The sequence below is a fragment of the Ambystoma mexicanum genome, chromosome 11 (assembly GCF_040938575.1).
Source record: "Ambystoma mexicanum isolate Mex_15411 chromosome 11, UKY_AmexF1_1, whole genome shotgun sequence".
NCBI lineage: Eukaryota > Metazoa > Chordata > Amphibia > Caudata > Ambystomatidae > Ambystoma > Ambystoma mexicanum.
The window spans coordinates 810,222,222-810,240,377 of NC_090934.1; positions in this window are offsets into that span (position 1 = coordinate 810,222,222).

Sequence of the window (18,156 nt, forward strand, 5' to 3'; positions counted from 1 at the left end):
ACCAGCCGTGGCGCACAGTGGCGCAGCGACCCTGAAGCAGCGCCAGTTACGCCCCCAAGAACGCCCCTCGAGCAGGGAAAAGCCATCAAAATCCCCAATCCAACGCAAAGGGCTGCGCTAACCCTGTACCAGCAAGGCAAGCGGGGAACGTGTATTACTGGGGTTCGCGGGAAGTTTCACATGCGATTTCAGCAGGGTACGTGTATTTCAGGGGTGCGCGGGAAGTTTCACACGTGATTTCAGCAGGGTACGTGTATTACTGGGGATTGTGGGAAGTTTCACACACGATTGGCCCTGTGCGACCGGGGTACGTGGATTACTGGGGTGCGAGGGAAGTTTCACACGCGATTTCAGCAGGGTATGTGTATTACTGGGGATCGCGGGAAGTTTCACACACGATTGGCCCTGTGCGAGCGTGGTACGTGTATTACTGGGGTGCGCGGGAAGTTTCACATGCGATTTCAGCAGGGTACGTGTATTTCAGGGGTGCGCGGGAAGTTTCACACGCGATTCCAGCAGGGTAGGTGTATTAGTGGGGATCGCGGGAAGTTTCACACGCGATCGGCCCTGTGCGAGCGGGGTACGTGTATTACTGGGGTGAGCGGGAAGTTTCACATGCGATTTCAGCAGGGTACCTGTATTTCAGGGGTGCGCGGGAAGTTTCACACGCAATTTCAGCAGGGTATGTGTATTACTGGGAATCGCGGCAAGTTTCACACGCGATTGGCACTGTGCGAGCGGGGTACGTGTATTACTGGGGTGCGCGGGAAGTTTCACATGTGATTTCAGCAGGGTACGTGTATTACTGGGGTTCGCGGGAAGTTTCACACGCAATTGTCCCTGTGCGAGCGGGGTACGTGTATTACTGGGGTGCGCAGGAAGTTTCACACCCGATTTCAGCAGGGTACGTGTATTACTGGGGTGCGCGGGAAGTTTCACACGTGATTGGCCCTGTGCGAGAGGGGTATGTGTATTACTGGGGTGCGCGGGAAGTTTCACACGCGATTCCAGCGCGGTATGTGTATTACTGGGGATCGCGGGATGTTTCACACGCGATTGGCCCTGTGCGAGCGGGGTACGTGTATTACTGGGGTGCGCGGGAAGTTTCACACGCGATTCCAGCAGGGTATGTGTATTACTGGGGATCGCGGGAAGTTTCACACGCGATCGGCCCTGTGCGAGCGGGGTACGTGTATTACTGGGGTGAGCGGGAAGTTTCACATGCGATTTCAGCAGGGTACTTGTATTTCAGGGGTGCGAGGGAAGTTTCACACGCGATTTCAGCAGGGTATGTGTATTACTGGGGACCACGGGAAGTTTCACACACGATTGGCCCTGTGCGAGCGTGGTACGTGTATTACTGGGGTGCGCGGGAAGTTTCACATGCGATTTCAGCAGGGTACGTGTATTTCAGGGGTGCGCGGGAAGTTTCACACGCGATTCCAGCAGGGTAGCTGTATTTCAGGGGTGCGCGGGAAGTTTCACACGCAATTTCAGCAGGGTATGTGTATTACTGGGGATCGCGGGAAGTTTCACACGCGATCGGCCCTGTGCGAGCGGGGTACGTGTATTACTGGGGTGAGCGGGAAGTTTCACATGCGATTTCAGCAGGGTACCTGTATTTCAGGGGTGCGCGGGAAGTTTCACACGCAATTTCAGCAGGGTATGTGTATTACTGGGAATCGCGGGAAGTTTCACACGCGATTGGCACTGTGCGAGCGGGGTACGTGTATTACTGGGGTGCGCGGGAAGTTTCACATGTGATTTCAGCAGGGTACGTGTATTACTGGGGTTCGCGGGAAGTTTCACACGCAATTGTCCCTGTGCGAGCGGGATACGTGTATTACTGGGGTGCGCGGGAAGTTTCACACCCGATTTCAGCAGGGTACGTGTATTACTGGGGTGCGCGGGAAGTTTCACACGTGATTGGCCCTGTGCGAGAGGGGTATGTGTATTACTGGGGTGCGCGGGAAGTTTCACACGCGATTCCAGCAGGGTATGTGTATTACTGGGGATCGCGGGAAGTTTCACACGCGATCGGCCCTGTGCGAGCGGGGTACGTGTATTACTGGGGTGAGCGGGAAGTTTCACATGCGATTTCAGCAGGGTACTTGTATTTCAGGGGTGCGAGGGAAGTTTCACACGCGATTTCAGCAGGGTATGTGTATTACTGGGGATCGCGGGAAGTTTCACACACGATTGGCCCTGTGCGAGCGTGGTACGTGTATTACTGGGGTGCGCGGGAAGTTTCACATGCGATTTCAGCAGGGTACGTGTATTTCAGGGGTGCGCGGGAAGTTTCACACGCGATTCCAGCAGGGTAGGTGTATTACTGGGGATCGCGGGAAGTTTCACACGCGATCGGCCCTGTGCGAGCGGGGTACGTGTATTACTGGGGTGAGCGGGAAGTTTCACATGCGATTTCAGCAGGGTACCTGTATTTCAGGGGTGCGCGGGAAGTTTCACACGCAATTTCTGCAGGCTATGTGTATTACTGGGAATCGCGGGAAGTTTCACACGCGATTGGCACTGTGCGAGCGGGGTACGTGTATTACTGGGGTGCGCGGGAAGTTTCACATGTGATTTCAGCAGGGTACGTGTATTACTGGGGTTCGCGGGAAGTTTCACACGCAATTGTCCCTGTGCGAGCGGGGTACGTGTATTACTGGGGTGCGCGGGAAGTTTCACACCCGATTTCAGCAGGGTACGTGTATTACTGGGGTGCGCGGGAAGTTTCACACGTGATTGGCCCTGTGCGAGAGGGGTATGTGTATTACTGGGGTGCGCGGGAAGTTTCACACGCGATTCCAGCAGGGTATGTGTATTACTGGGGATCGCGGGATGTTTCACACGCGATTGGCCCTGTGCGAGCGGGGTACGTGTATTACTGGGGTGCGCGGGAAGTTTCACACACAATTTCAGCAGGGTACGTGTATTACTGGGGTTCGCAGGAAGTTTCACATGCGATTGTCCCTGTGCGAGCGGGGTACGTGTATTACTGGGGTGCGCAGGAAGTTTCACATGCGATTTCAGCAGGGTACGTGTATTACTGGGGTGCGCGGGAAGTTTCACACGCGATTTCAGCAGGGTACGTGTATTTCACGGGTGTGCGGGAAGTTTCACACGCGATTTCAGCAGGGTACGTGTATTACTGGGGATCGCGGGAAGTTTCACACGCGATTGGCCCTGTGCGAGCGGGGTACTTGTATTACTGGGGTGCGCGGGAAGTTTCACACGCAATTTCAGCAGGGTACATGTATTACTGGGGTTCGCAGGAAGTTTCACATGCGATTGTCCCTGTGCGTGCGGGGTACGTGTATTACTGGGGTGCGCAGGAAGTTACATGCGATTTCAGCAGGGTGCATGTATTACTGGGGTGCGCGGGAAGTTTCACACGCGATTGGCCCTGTACGAGCGGGGTACTTGTATTACTGGGGTGCGCGGGAAGTTTCACACGCAATTTCAGCAGGGTACGTGTATTACTGGGGTTCGCAGGAAGTTTCACATGCGATTGTCCCTGTGCGAGCGGGGTACGTGTATTTCGGGGGTGCCGGGGAGTCCTACACGTGATTTGGCAGTGTGGGTCCTCCCAGGTGTACCCTGTACACCCTCCACGGCCCCTGCAGGCAGCCCACACCACAGGGGACTACCCTGCACCCCTGGTCATGTCCCGCAGGCAGCCCAGCCAACATGGGCATGCCCCCCAGCAAAGGCACATGTCTCCTTGCACTACTGATCACCAACTCATGTCCCCTTGCACCCCCACCCCCCAGCAGTGCGGGGCACCTGCCAGTAGGCCCCCACTCATGTCCCACTCATGTCCCCTTGCACCCCCACTCCCCAGCATTGCGGGGTACCTGCCAGCAGGCCCCCACTCATGTCCCACTCATGTCCCCTTGCACCCCCACCCCCCAGCATTGCGGGGCACATGCCAGCAGGCCCCCACTCATGTCCCCTTGCACCCCCACCCCCCAGCAGTGCAGGACACCTGCCAGCAGGCCCCCACTCATGTCCCCTTGCACCCCCACCCCCCAGCATTGTGGGGCACCTGCCAGCAGGCCCCCACTCATGTCCCACTCATGTCCCCTTGCACCCCCACCCCCCAGCACTGAGGGGCACCTGCCAGCAGGCCCCCACTCATGTCCCACTCATGTCCCCTTGCACCCCCACCCCCCAGCAGTCAGGGGCACCTGCCAGCAGGCCCCCACTCATGTCCCACTCATGTCCCCTTGCACCCCCACTCCCCAGCATTGCGGGGAACCTGCCAGCAGCCCCCCACTCATGTCCCCTTGCACCCCCACCCCCCAGCAGTGCAGGGCACCTGCCAGCATGCCCCCACACATGTCCCCCAAACACCACGCCATGACTATACAGACCCATGGCCCTAATGCCAACCCAAATCCCACCCCTCCACCCACCAGTGCAAACACCCAAGGAACCACTGCACCCACTCCCTAGTAAATCACCCATTCCATGATAGTCTGAAAAGAACCAGCATGCCCATCAGCAAATGTCCTACAGAGCCACACAGTTGCAACACATGACTGTGCCAAGGCTCATGGAGACATGCACCAAAATCATCACTGTACACCACACCAATAATGTTGAATAAAGAAATGTGTTAAAAAGTATAACAAATGTCAAAATGAAAAGCACACATGCAAATGAAGAAATATTTTTTGAAATAAGAAAAAGAAACTCAAATTCAAGCAAGAAAAGAAATCCAAAACATGAAAAAATATAAGTGGTGCATCCCCAAAGTCCACAGAACGAAATCCAAAGATGAAAAGCATAAAAAACATTTCTCCATTTGAATATGACTAAAAGAAAGTATATACATGTCCAGAAAATTGAAAAAGAAAGTCTGAAGGGTCCATTATCCCAAAAGCAAATGAAACCTAACAAAAACTCTATCTAAAATACAACTATATACAAAAAGTGGAGCAAAGTCCGTGGACTCCAAATCATAATAATAAAGAAATGAAACCTAAACCTAAATAACTATATACAAAGGCGGCGGGCTAGTCCGACGGCTCACTGGTTGATGTCATGGGCCAGGGCATCATCGAACTCCTGTTCAATGGCTTGGAGGCGGGCATGTTCCCTGGCCCGAGGTCTCGCAGGGATAATGCGGTGTCCAGCTCCAACACCCTGCGAATACCCTCGAGGCACTCAGCCCGCCTCAACGCGACACCAATCAGGACCTTCTCTGCCCTGACCATTGTGAGCCGTTCCTCCTCTGCCCGCCGCAGCTCCGCACCTATCTGCTGGCCCAACCACTCCCACACGGAAGACACTCCCATTCCAGGGTTCTCCTGCCCTCCGGCCGATGCCTACCCCCCTGATGTTGATGGCCCCGAGCCATGATGCCTCCCACGTCGAGCCTGCCGCTGCCTCCGACGCAACTGCCTGTGCCAGCACGACGGCATCCAGGCTGATAGAATCCACCGACGCCGTCGTGCACGTGCCCTGCCCGATGATGCCGTCACATCCTCCATCTGCTGGGGTCCAGTTGCTGGTGTGTCCACCCCTGCTGAACCTCCGACTCCCGACTGTGGGAGGGATGGGATCCCCACTGAGTTGGCTGCGTTGGACGGGGCAGGTTCACAGGGGGCCCTGTTGGCATCTGGGCCAGAAGACGGCATGGAGAACGACTGGTGCATAGCCTCCACAGAGGAGGAGAGGTTCGCCAGAGTGGCCGAAACATGTACGAAACCCCTGACCACGGCCGCTCCCAACTGGGCCACGTTGGCACGGTGCTCTTCGTGATGACGTGCGTGCTCCACCCAGGAAGCACGCACATCATCACGAATGACACCCGTGCGCAACGCGACACCAATCAGGACCTTCTCCATACGGCCAGGGGTCCCCTCGTCCGCAGGTGGAGGGGAGTCAGATGACATGGGCATCCCCCCTACCTGTGGACGGGCCTGGGATGGGGCATCCCTGCTGGTGCATGGTGGTGCAGTCACAGTGTCAGGGACAGTGACATGCACAGGCCCCTCCACGGCAACCTGTGCTGCCTCCTGCCCCTGCCCCTGGACTGCACCACTTGCACCAGCAGGGATGCCCCCACCAGGCCCCATGTGCGGCTCAGTAGCGGCCTCCTCCTCCTCTGTGGAAACCACCAACCAGGATGGCTCCACCCCATCTTCCGCCGTTGCAAGCCCCTGTGGGGGCTCACCCACCCCTTCCACTGTAGCCGTGGGGGCGTCCCCGCCGCTTTGCTGCACAGCGCCATCTCCGCCATCTTCTTCACTTGGCGCTGTGTAGAGGGAGACATAGAACACAAGCATCAGGGTACTGTACAATAGTCCTGTCTAGTTCCTAGACAGGAAGCAATAGCAGATGAGTGGCACTGTCAAAGATCACTTCCATCATGTCCCTCCACAACAAATGGGTCAGTGAGGGCAAAACACATGCAGTAACAGGCATGGCGCATGCCATGGACATTAGCATACATGTCCAAGGGACTCTTGAAACATACAATGTTGTTTTGGAACTCACATGCATCATGGGTCATGCCTATCACATGCACACACTTCACAGTAGTTTCATCCATCTGGACTCGTACACCCCAGACACAGTGGATGCAAGTATAACTAGGCTGCATCAGTGATTCTGAACATTGTCACAGACATGTGTCATGCATCCATGGCATTCACAAGTCACAGACACGCAGGTCAGACACACAGACATGGACACCATACATGTACATGACATCAGCACCCATCCCTCCCCCCCAGCCATGTCCAGGAACAGAGACTGGCATGCTCTTATGTGTCCATTCCGCATAGGGCTCCCCATGTTGCATTTAAACACATACACCAACCGTGTGCTTCACACATTACTGGTCTCACATGCATGACCATGATGTCCCTGCACACACACATGCGTACATGGCCTATGTCACACATACAGGCAAGTATCAGACAACCAGCACACTGCAACATGCCCTGTCTCACACAGCAATGCTTGGCCACTTACCGCTCGACTCCAGACGGGTCTGCCTCTCAAGGATCTGGGCATGGAGCACTGGGCGTACGCGTTCCAGGACCCTCATCTGGATGGTACTCATGCTGCCCCGGCCCCCCTCCACGAGGCGCTGGGCCTTCATGAGGGTCCTGGACCTCAAGTCCTCCCAGCGCTTCTTGACTTGCTTGATGTTGCGGGTTGCCACCCCCTTCGCGTTGATGGCAACCACAAAGTCGTCCCAGATCCTGTCCCGTCCTTCCTTGTCGGCGCGTGATGATCCGAAGAGGGCATCATAATGCCCCAGGACAAGCTTCACCAGGACACCAACTTTCTTCTGACTGAAGCTGGTGGCCCTCTGCCCCTCTGGCTGGGGGTCGCCAGTGGTCTCAGATGGTGTTTGCCCCGAAATGGCGACCCCCGAGGCAGGCGTGGGTGGTCAACTGGGTCCTGGGGCTGGGCTGTGGAGCGATGGTTTCCCAGTCGGGAGTCTTCTGTTCCAGCAGGGGTGGGCACCGCAACTGGACCCCTGCAGATGGCTGATGTGCAGGCACCAAATGGCAGGGCACGAGGGCAGCAGGCAGTCAGGCAGCAGCAGATGGCAGGTGGGAGCGTGCTCGGGGATCTGGGGGGAAGTGATTCGGCCTTTTGGGCAGGAGCGTGGTCTTCCGTGTGTTTTCGCGTGGCCAGCTTGATACGGAGTGATTTGGCACGTGAAAAATGTGCACATCAGTGTGTGATTCGAGGAAAGGCCCCTAGCTCGTAAGCGCGTCAGCACTCATACGCGCTTTCATTGGACCAAAGGACCTTCAAGCGTAAGCGCCTCTGTGACGTGATGCACGTGGGCGTGTGCGGGCGTTTCCCTCGTGACGTTAGCATAGTGGTTCAGCGTACGTGAAAAACTGCAGGTCCGCGTGGGAATGCGTGTAATCCGAGGAAAAGGCCCATGCGCGTAAGTGACGTGACGCGCGCAGACGTTTCCCTCAGCACGGGTTAAAGGTGAGCGGGGGCAGCAGTTTGCTGTATGTGCCTTTCGTGGAGACCGACGTGTTGCTGCTTACTGTTGTTTCGCGCGCCATCACAACTTCACAGCTATCAAGGATGTATCTCTTCTTTTGGCGGGGGTATTGGCTACGTGTGTTTTTCTGCATCGCGCTAGTCAGACGGTGAGTCGAACACGCTATTTTTCCCACTGTGGGTGCCCCTGTGCATCGCACCCATTTTCGAGGTCATAGTAGCCTGCGTATCCCAGGCGTACGCGTTATTCGTGTTACTGGGTGCCCCCGCGTACTGCGGGAGGTTGATTCCACGCACGTAGGCTGCAGGGTTGCATGCACGGTTTTACTGCAGTTTTGGGGTGCCTGAGCGTTGCGTGACCCGTCACTACATCACCGTGGTCACATACAGCCTTGCAGGTGCACGGGGGCTGTTAACATCTTGCTTCCCACCCCCTTCACCAAAATTGCCCAGATCAATTGTGGTGTACACCTCCCATTGGCACTACTCCATCTGTTACGGTACTACTACATCTGTGCCATGGTTGGGAGGCCACCAAAGGTGAGGGGCACCTCAGCTGGGCGTACTCCTCGTGGCGGGCATGGTCGGGGACGTGGCCGTGGTGACCAGGGAGTAGGGGGACTCCAGGGTGTCCAGGGCGGCCACAGAGGGTGAAGAGGTAGGGGTGCGCCACTTGAGCACGATGTTGTGCCATGTTTTGGTGCAGTCATGCCACCACCCCCTGTGGTTCCGGGGGATGCAGCTTCTGCATCTGGCACTGGCACTGGCACCCGTGTGACCCGGCAGTCCGTTCCATCGACTGCCACGGGCCCAAGGGTAGTGGTAGCTGCAGGTGCAGCTGTGGACACCGCCACCCAGGCTCAGGGTCTGCCAGCGCAGGCTGCGTTGGCACTTGAGGAGCCCTTGGTAGATTTCCAACAGGCCAGGAGGGAAACCATAGGGGCACGCAGGGCTGCTCTGACCAAGACACGTGTCCCTAGGGCAGTTATGTCATCTGCTGCCCCGAACAGCCAGGTGTTGGCAAGTGCAGGGGCAGATGCACCCAACAACACCCCGGTTGTGAGTCTGCCAACCAGGACCGTTGCGGTCAATGACCCTGCCACAGCGGATGTTGCTGCGTGGGGTCAATTAGAGGGCACCCAGCTGCCACTGACACAAGTCAGGTCTTTGGTCGTCCCTCCACCTGCCACTCCCTTGGCTCAATCCACCAAACCCACTGGCCATACTGGTCAGGGCCCATTAGCCAGCCAGGGTCTGCGCCACAGTCCAAGAGGAGGAAGGTTGCACCTGCAGCACAGGCTGGGACCCCACACACAGCCACAACCTCTTGCACTTCGAGGAAGAAGCCTTTCTGCAAGCAGGAACTGGACTTCCTCGTGAACTACGTGCGGGGCCACAGCCGTGACATGGTAGTGGGTGCCAATAGTCAGACTACGGCTGCCCACCGTGACACCCACTGGAAGCATGTTGCGGAACATGTCAGTTCATTCGGCCATGAGGTGCGCACGGCGCAAGAGTGCAAAAAGCGTTGGAATTACCTCAAATGCAGCACTAAGGCTAAGCGTGCCTCAAATTACAACTTGACTCTAGTGACTGGCGGTGCACCAGAAGAGGAAGAGCTCGCTCCGCATGAGTCACTCGTTGCAGAGTTCATAACACCTGAATCAGTCGAAGGAGTGGGAGAGATGCTGGACTTTGATGCCCAGTCTAGTGAGTGTTGTTGCGTGTTTGTTGAGGACGTGTGCGTTTTACTTGTGGGATGTGTTGTGCATGATTGCCACTACATGTGACGTGTACATGGTTCTGATGTGTAAGTAATGCAATGCTTCTGTGATGCATGTCTGCTCTGCTGGATGGTGGACATGTGGAGCAGACGGGAACTGTCTGCATCACCACTATTGCACCCTACTCACATGCTGGTTACCAGTATACCCCTCCGGTCCATGTTCCAGCTCACTGGCCCTTCTACATGTGGCGTGGGGTGACCTTCCTCTCAGCCCAGGCACAATGTCATAGCATGACTGACATGCATGTGTCCTCTGCCTGCATGCGGGTACTCCATGTAGGCATGCTCCCTTGCCCCTCCCTTGCCCCTCCTCTGCCACTCTGCACCCCAGTTCCACCTTTGCACTGGTCTGCTTCAATCTTGCCATTGTGTACTTTCCTATTCATGCGTCCTGTGTACATGCTAACTTCCAGCGTACAATCTGCCAGACATATGCTGTGTGGTACAGCCTTAGTACTTGATGCAGGGTATCTCACTTGTACTGTGCATAGGTCAGATGCCCCGCAGGGACATGAGTGCCCATTCATGCTCCATGTGCATTGCACGCATGCCCCCTATGTGTCCTTGACTGGATGATCACTGTAATACAAGTCCTGGGTGACATACATTGCATGGCATCTCATCAGCCTTCCCATATCAACTGTGGCTCAGTAGTGCGTTGCACACATGTTTAGGGTCTGGCAATCTGTGTGGGTCACAGGCCTCAGCCTGTTTAATGGCCAATGACTCTGTCCAACGGTTGTAGTGTCTTCCTCACACGTGGGCGGCCTCCAGAGTTTTCATCATGTGTCCTGCTTACTGTCCCATCATTTGCAGTGTTGTCACTTGAATCACATTAAGCTGTTGATGCCAGTCAACACTGCCTGTCAATACACAGGTCTATGGTCAGCCTTTTGATACCATGCTAGGCATCCCTGCTTTTGTACTTGGGTGGAGGGGTGCTTTGCTTGTAGATATGCTACCCATTGAATGCACAGTTCACGTGATGCCTAAATTTGACCTTGCACTGGCTTCACATTTCCTGACACACACCATGGAGTCCTTGTACATGTAGGTAGTGAGTGACATACACATTTGCTGCACTGCATAGACCCACTTCTATGCAAACTGCCACCTTTCAACAGGTCTGATCACAGAAGCAATTCAAAGTTGACCCAGCATGCATGCCAGGTTCTATTTTGTGTGTCACATGTCTGCCTGATGTGTTTTTTGTCGGTGTGTGTGTGTGTGTTGTGTGCTTCTGACATGTGTAGTGACCTTTTTTCTCTCTATTTTTCAGGTGATGACGCAATGGAGGCGGAGGATGGTGTTATCATGCCAGACACAGGGTTGTTACCACTACATCGACCCGGCACAAGTGAGGGTCGTGGGGTGGTAGGCCACGAAAACCCCCAAGTGCTACAGTCCATCTTGTCTCTGGCTGCCTATGAGTCCAGCCCGGATGACGACTCTGACGTCCATGTTGAGTTGGATGAGCATCAGGTCCATGTGTCAGGGGTGAGTGATTCTGATGTGGACACTCCTCTGTCCGCGACACCTGCACTGAGGGGTCAGACAGTCTTGGTTCCTCCGCCCGTGGTGGATCGGGACGCAGCGTCACCCTCCACACCAGTCACTGATGTGCCTGGGACATCACGTCAACAGGGGCATGTAGTCGTGCAGCCGCGGGCGGTGCCAACACAGCGAGGACACCCAGTCCTTGGGTCCCGCAGGGGTCAAGCCCAGCAACGCGGTCGCCGCGCGCAACCACAGTATACTGAGTGGGAGCAAGACATGACTGCCAATTCAGAACGGCAGGGGGCAGCAATGGAGAACATCGCTGAGAGCATGGAGCGTGTGGCGCGATCTGTGCTCCCCGCTGCTAGGCAGGTGCTTCTTCAGCAGCAGGCGGCACGGTCCATGGCCTGCTCGCTCAGGCTGGGCATGGCGGCCTCAGACAGGGCACGCCAGGCTGAAATGTCGTCTCTGCGTAAAGCAATTGCTGCTCACGCAGAGGCGCACATGGATGCCCTGAGGGAGGAGTATGCTTCCCTCAAATCCACTCTGGGTGTCCTTATGATGTCCCAGAGGCAGCGGGCAGAGGAGAGGTTTTCACAGCTTGAGCGTACCATCTCGGCTGAGCTACAGGCTTGCCGGGAGGTGCAGCGGTGGTCCAGCCAGGCCTTGCAGGAGGAACTCCGTGTTACACGTGCTACCTTGCAAGAGGAAGCACGTGTATCACGTGAGGTTCTGCATGCAGACCTACGTCACATCGCCACACAGAACCAGGCTCATTAAGGTGGCGATATTGCGTAAGTGCAGCGCCGGTTTTTGTAAAAGGTATTTGTGTCAATGTAAGTGATTAGTGGATGCAGTAGTGCAACATCGCGCAGACCTATCATACAATAGATGACATAATTAAACCACCTTAATGCAGCGGGACTTTATAATGTTCTGCAGATTTATTTGTAGACATGTAATAAAGCTGACCAAAAATCAACAAATAGGGTTCCATGTATTATAATGAGGGAGCCTACATAAAATTGACTAACAGAACGACTAAATGACTAAATGTAGCATGTATTAAATATGCGTCCGGGCTCTTCTATTACAGAGCCTGCTTTAAGCCTTGAACCGGTCAGGCTGAGTGGTGTTTGTGATAACACCTGGAAATAGTGATCCGTCTCTATCATTACTAAGGGGGACTCAACTATAAGCTCGAGTGCTGCCAAGATGTAAGTAAAGGCTCCGTAACCTACAGTATTGAATGTAAACTATATACCTTTCGACTAACACAATAAGTTATGGGTGCATGAAATTCATATGTCATATTAAGAATCAAATATATAAAAAATCAAAAAGTAGTAACAAGGAACCAAAGATGTTATTTTGTGAACGGAATCATTCTTTTTTTTCCTTTTAGTATGTAATAAATGATATTTGTTTGTTTTTTAGATTCGCACTTGTCTGGCAATGGGGATTTGGGAAAGATGTGCATCTTCCAAAAAAGAAATGTGTCTGTCCTGAAGATGGCCTATATTTGATTGTTTGTAGGGACACTAGGGATAGTGTCCTATATATGTAGTTGGTCGAAACATGTCGACACATGACAATAGAGTAACCTAAATAAATAATCTAATATCTGCAAAACCACTCTAATTTAGAGAGTGGCCATGACTAACCTGTTGAATCCCATACAAAATAGACTGTGCTTGTTGTTTTTTGCTCTTTTTTATAAATGAGAAGGATATAGGATTATGTAATAGTATTTGCAATACGTGTTTTGTACTTCTCGCTGTGTGTTTTTCTACCTGTTTTAACTATTGGTGAGCGATTTTGATACTTTGAATAAATTTATATAAAAGATGACATTGTGTGATTGTATTTTAACCTGATATAAGATGGTTCCATGTTCCGTCACTTTGTTCCTTTGTGTAATTGTACTAACTGAGAAGTGATTCCTTCTGCTCATTAATACACTGTAGCTTACTCGGCCTTAGGTGGCAGCACTGAGAGAGGGGTAGCCAGTTCTCATTTTTCTATAGAACCTCTGAGGGTGCAGGCAACTTTTTACACACAAGATGGGAGATGGTGACGAAGGGGAAGGGTGATCCTGTGGCCAGGTGAAATTGAGGGTTGAAGGCTCCATGACCCAGGTGCAGTTGTTCAGTGGGTCATGGTGATTTGTGAGGGAGGGGGGGTGTTTTATTCTTGATAGTTGCCTTGCCCTGCAGTGTGATGGGAACCCTGGCATTGTAATTGTGGTATCCTATGTACATGATGTGTTCTGCTGATCAATGCCTGTTCATGTCTTGTGTTTACCTCTCAGGTGTGAGGGGATAGTTGTGGTTTGACATGCTGGGGTGTACACATGGTGAATGTTCACATGTGATGTGTAGAGGACACTGATGGTCACTTGATTGCACATGCATATGTTGAGTGCATGTCCTTACTGACCCACACACTCGCACTATGATGCACTACATGTACAACCACCCTTGGATATCCACGTGTACACTCTGTTTGCCTTCTGGTGCCCACTGTGTCCCTGCAGCACATGTTCTTTGACCAATTATGGATCCTGTGCATGCCTAATTTGCTTTTTGATGTGGTTTGTTGCTTAGATGTGATGCTCAGGGTGTGCATCACACACAATAGCTGTTCACTGTGCTGTGCCCTGAGCAGTGTGTTGCAGGAGTTGGACACATCACACAGAAGCTGCAGTGTTGATTTTGCAATGCACAATGTGCATGTAGACAGGCATTCATTGTTATGTTACGGCTACAACTTTTGTAATGCATTTGGGAATGACTTATTTTGGGTGGGAGGTTGTTGGTCAGTCATTTCATCTGATTCCATGTCAGGCATCATTGTCTGATGCCAATGTACATTTTTAACATGGCAATGAGTACCTTATTGGTACTGTGGTGGTGTATGGCTATTGCTTGCCATGTCATGTTGTGGTTTGGGAGGGTTTGAGTGACATAACAGTGATGGTCATGGCCTGTTTCGCAGGTGTGTGTGATTCACACCTTGCATGTCAGGGTCAGCCGCTTCTCGAAGCAACGAGCTGGGGGTAGATCTCTCTCTGCGGCAGGGGTCTCCCTCTGGAACAGCCTTCCTGCCTCCCTGGAACTTGAGGAGAACCATCTCCAGTTCTGGAAGCACCTCAAAACCTTCCTCTTTGCTTTTGCTTTCTCTCTCCCTCTCCCTTGCTAAATTCTTCACTGAAACTGCACTGAATCTGCAACTGGGCCACTCTCACCAACCTCGGTCCCTGGCCCAGCTACTCTCCACTTGCACTGCCTCCCTGGCAAACCCTGCACTGCAGGACTGTCTCTCTATCCCTACAGCCCCCCCCCTTCCCAGCACTTTCCTGCACTTACCTTTGCACTTGCCACCAGCTGGCCTATTTATTTATTTTTTATTCTACTTACCCTGTACTGCACTCCCCCCTCCCCTTCCCCTTGCACTTTTCCCTTCCTCCTACCCCTGCACTTGCGCAATCTAAATGACACCTGGCCTAGTAGGATCGTTCTCTGTCTTCCCTTGTTCCCCCCTCCCTGCCTCATCGCACCTTGAAACACTTGTGTATAGGCACGTTACAAATGCCATATCATATCATATCATATGTCATATGTGTGCCTTTTGGTCACACAGGATAGCTTGTGTTTAAGTAGCTAGGGATGAAGACAATGTGGCACTTCCATGGCAACCATCTCAGGGTGGTAAGGTTGTGACAGTCTCTTTGTCATCATCGATTGTCACCTGGTATGTGCCAGGCCTGTGTGCACTCCGCTGGGGTGGGAGTTTAGGTGAAAAATGTGGCCACAAGCTGGGTCCGGGCTTCCTCGCCACGTGCCCTGTCCCCTCCCATGGGCAGCACCTGTGCCTGTGGTTGGGGATGTGGGGGCACCACCATGTCCACCGGTACGCCCTGCCGTGTTGCAACATTGTGCAGGACACATGCTGCCACAATGATCCTGCACACTACTGGGGGTGCATAGAGTAGCTGCCCGCCAGAGCGGTCAAGGGAGCGGAAGCGTGACTTGAGCACTCCGAATGTGCGCTCCACTATGGCCCTGGTTGCAATATGGGCGGCGTTGTATCTTACCTGGGGTGGTGTGGTGGGGTTCCGGATTGGCGTCATCATGTGGTTGCTCAGAGGGTAGGCACTGTCCCCTGGGGAGGTGTAAATGGTTGTGATTATTGGGGTTTGTGTATTTGTGTGTGTGTGTGTGTGAGACATGCATGCATGTGCAAGGGCATTTGTACTCACCTAGGAGCCATGTGTCGCCATGCTGCCCAGCTTCCAGCGCCCGGCTCAAGGCGGACATTCTGTATATGAAACTGTCATGGGTGGAGCCAGGGTAGTTTGCATAGACAGAGGTGATGATTCCCTTTGCATCGCATACCACCTGTACATTGATGGAATGCCAGTGCTTGCGGTTTCGGTAGATGTGCTCAGTGGCCCTAGGTGGACTTAGAGCCACATGGGTGCAATCTATGGCACCGAGCACTTTGGGGAAGTGTGCCACCCTGTAAAAATCCAGGACAACGGCCTGCCTTTCTGTGGGTGTTCTGGGCATGTATATGTGCCTGCGGACTGAGGGGCGCACTGTCATGGTTGCCAAGACCTGGTGTAGGAAGCGTGACTGCGTGGCCTGTGAGACCCCCCCCCCACTATGGCAGTAGTCCGCTGAAATGACCCAGTGGCCAAGAAATGCAGGACATTGAGCACCTTCTCCAAGGGGCTAAAATGCTTGGGAGCAAAGGGTGGGGGATGTAAGGTCATCTTCCCACTCCCTGACCAGGTCTAGGATGATATGGGGTGGAAACCTATACCTGCCGTAGACCTGGTCGTCAGGGATCCCAAAAAGGCTTGTCCGTGGTGCGAAAATGCGTGCCCTGGCTATTCTCCTCCTCCTGTGGTGTCCCACGATCAGTGCTGTGACAAATGGGGCATTCATCGTAGCTGTATATATGTGTTTGTTGTTTGCGCGCACTTTTATACTGTGCGCGGGGACGCTTCCGCCTGCCTTCGTGTGGCGGCCGCGTTGACGCCTGTGTGCGTCTTTTGCCGTGCGTGGTTTTCCCGTATTCAAATCCATGAATACGGGTTGTTCGCGTGCGTGTGGGTGTTCCCTGCAGTACTTCCCCTGTTACGCCTTCTTTTTCACGCGTTATTCCCCATTCCGCATGTTACGCCCACTGTTCCGCCCACTTTGGTTGTGTGCGCCGCGCTATGTGCGCTTTTGCTGTGTGCGTAGCGCACGCCGTTTGGTGGAGTGTGTGCCCGCGTGCGCCATGCAAGGATTTGGCGCACGGACAGCGGGAAACACGCGCAAAATCTTCCTTGAATCGCACGTTTGCGCGTGCGCTGGGTTTCTCACGCTTGCGCCACCTTGCGCCTGCTTGCGCTGGGATTTTCGGCGCACGTTTGTTCCATGAATCGACCCCTTGGTCCTTTGATCCTGGCAGTGTCAGAGCTTTATAGCCCATCTTCAAAGGTCCTGAGTTTCATTTCTATGGAGCAAGCCGTCCCCCTTCTCTCTCTGTTGAGGGAAGGAATGTAATTTTGCTATCCAGGCCATGTTGCTAGCTTTATTCACCAATTCCGAATTTAAAGTCATATGCTTTCTACACATCCACGCTACAATTGTCACTTTCAGCAGGGCAACATTAAAACATGCTTGCAATGAAACTCCTGTCAAAGACTTATATTTCATGTCTCTGTATGTTTTATACAAAGTTGATTCTCTATCCTGTAAAGGAAAACAGACACAACGGAGGACCCAATTTGTTTTTTACTTTTCTATACAATGGTGTGTTTTTCATCCCAGAATGACTGTTCAGCTTTTAATAAAAGGTTGCTAGATACTTTCCGTTAATTGGTAACATTTATTTTGGGCATTGTAAGTTACTTTGGACGTATAATCTTGATGTAGATGGGCTGCTAACATCACACTCTTCCTTGCACGTTTATTTTTCTTTTCAGATACTATGCACAGGATTCAGTTCATATATTCGTTTTTAAATTCAACGTTTTTCTTCACATCCTTTTTTTTTAGATTTAGCAGACCAAGATGCAAATGTAAATTCAATGCTGGCATTTTCTTATTTGCACTAATAGAGCAAATGAGGACGCATGGAATAATGCAGTGAATCTATGTTTGACCTAATGTCTTTAGTAGCATAAATAATTCTGCCCAAAATGACCAAATCTAACAAATGTGTTACCCTTTCAGTTTATAAAACACTGCAAAATCATGCACATAATTTGTCATGACATATATTTCTGAATCTGAATTTGGCACATCTTTTATGCCAACATGCCACAGGGGCTGCACAGTGCCACCTAGAATGTCAAGCGTATGCATGATGATTTCACGATCTACCTCCCCAGCCAAAAAAATACATAAAAATATGATACAGAAACATACAAACACACAAACTCATTTGCTCTTGCACTCAAACACATTGCATTCACAACACACCTGCACACACTTACATTTCAATGTACTGTTTCACACAATGATGCTCACTGGTTTCCAACAGGCATCGTCTTTGAAGTGGTAAATATTAAGACAGTCAGAGGTCAAAGGTTTAGAGCGGAGCAGCAACATGTATGGTGCCTGTTGGTGGGAGAGTCTTTTTTACCAGCTGATTTGGGGGAGGGGATTCAATTAAAGATACACCCTAAATGGCAAACTAGTAAAACAAATTAAAAACCATCAGCAATGTGAAACTCTCTCCAGACTTTGGTGCAAGTATAAAACTTGCTTCACGTGAACAAGGGCGACCCTGTTTTTTTTTTGCACTTGGAGAAAAGCTTTCTCAATGGCAGAGTGGTCTGGTAGTGCCCCCTCATTCAGGAGAGTGCTGCGCTTTGATAACCACAT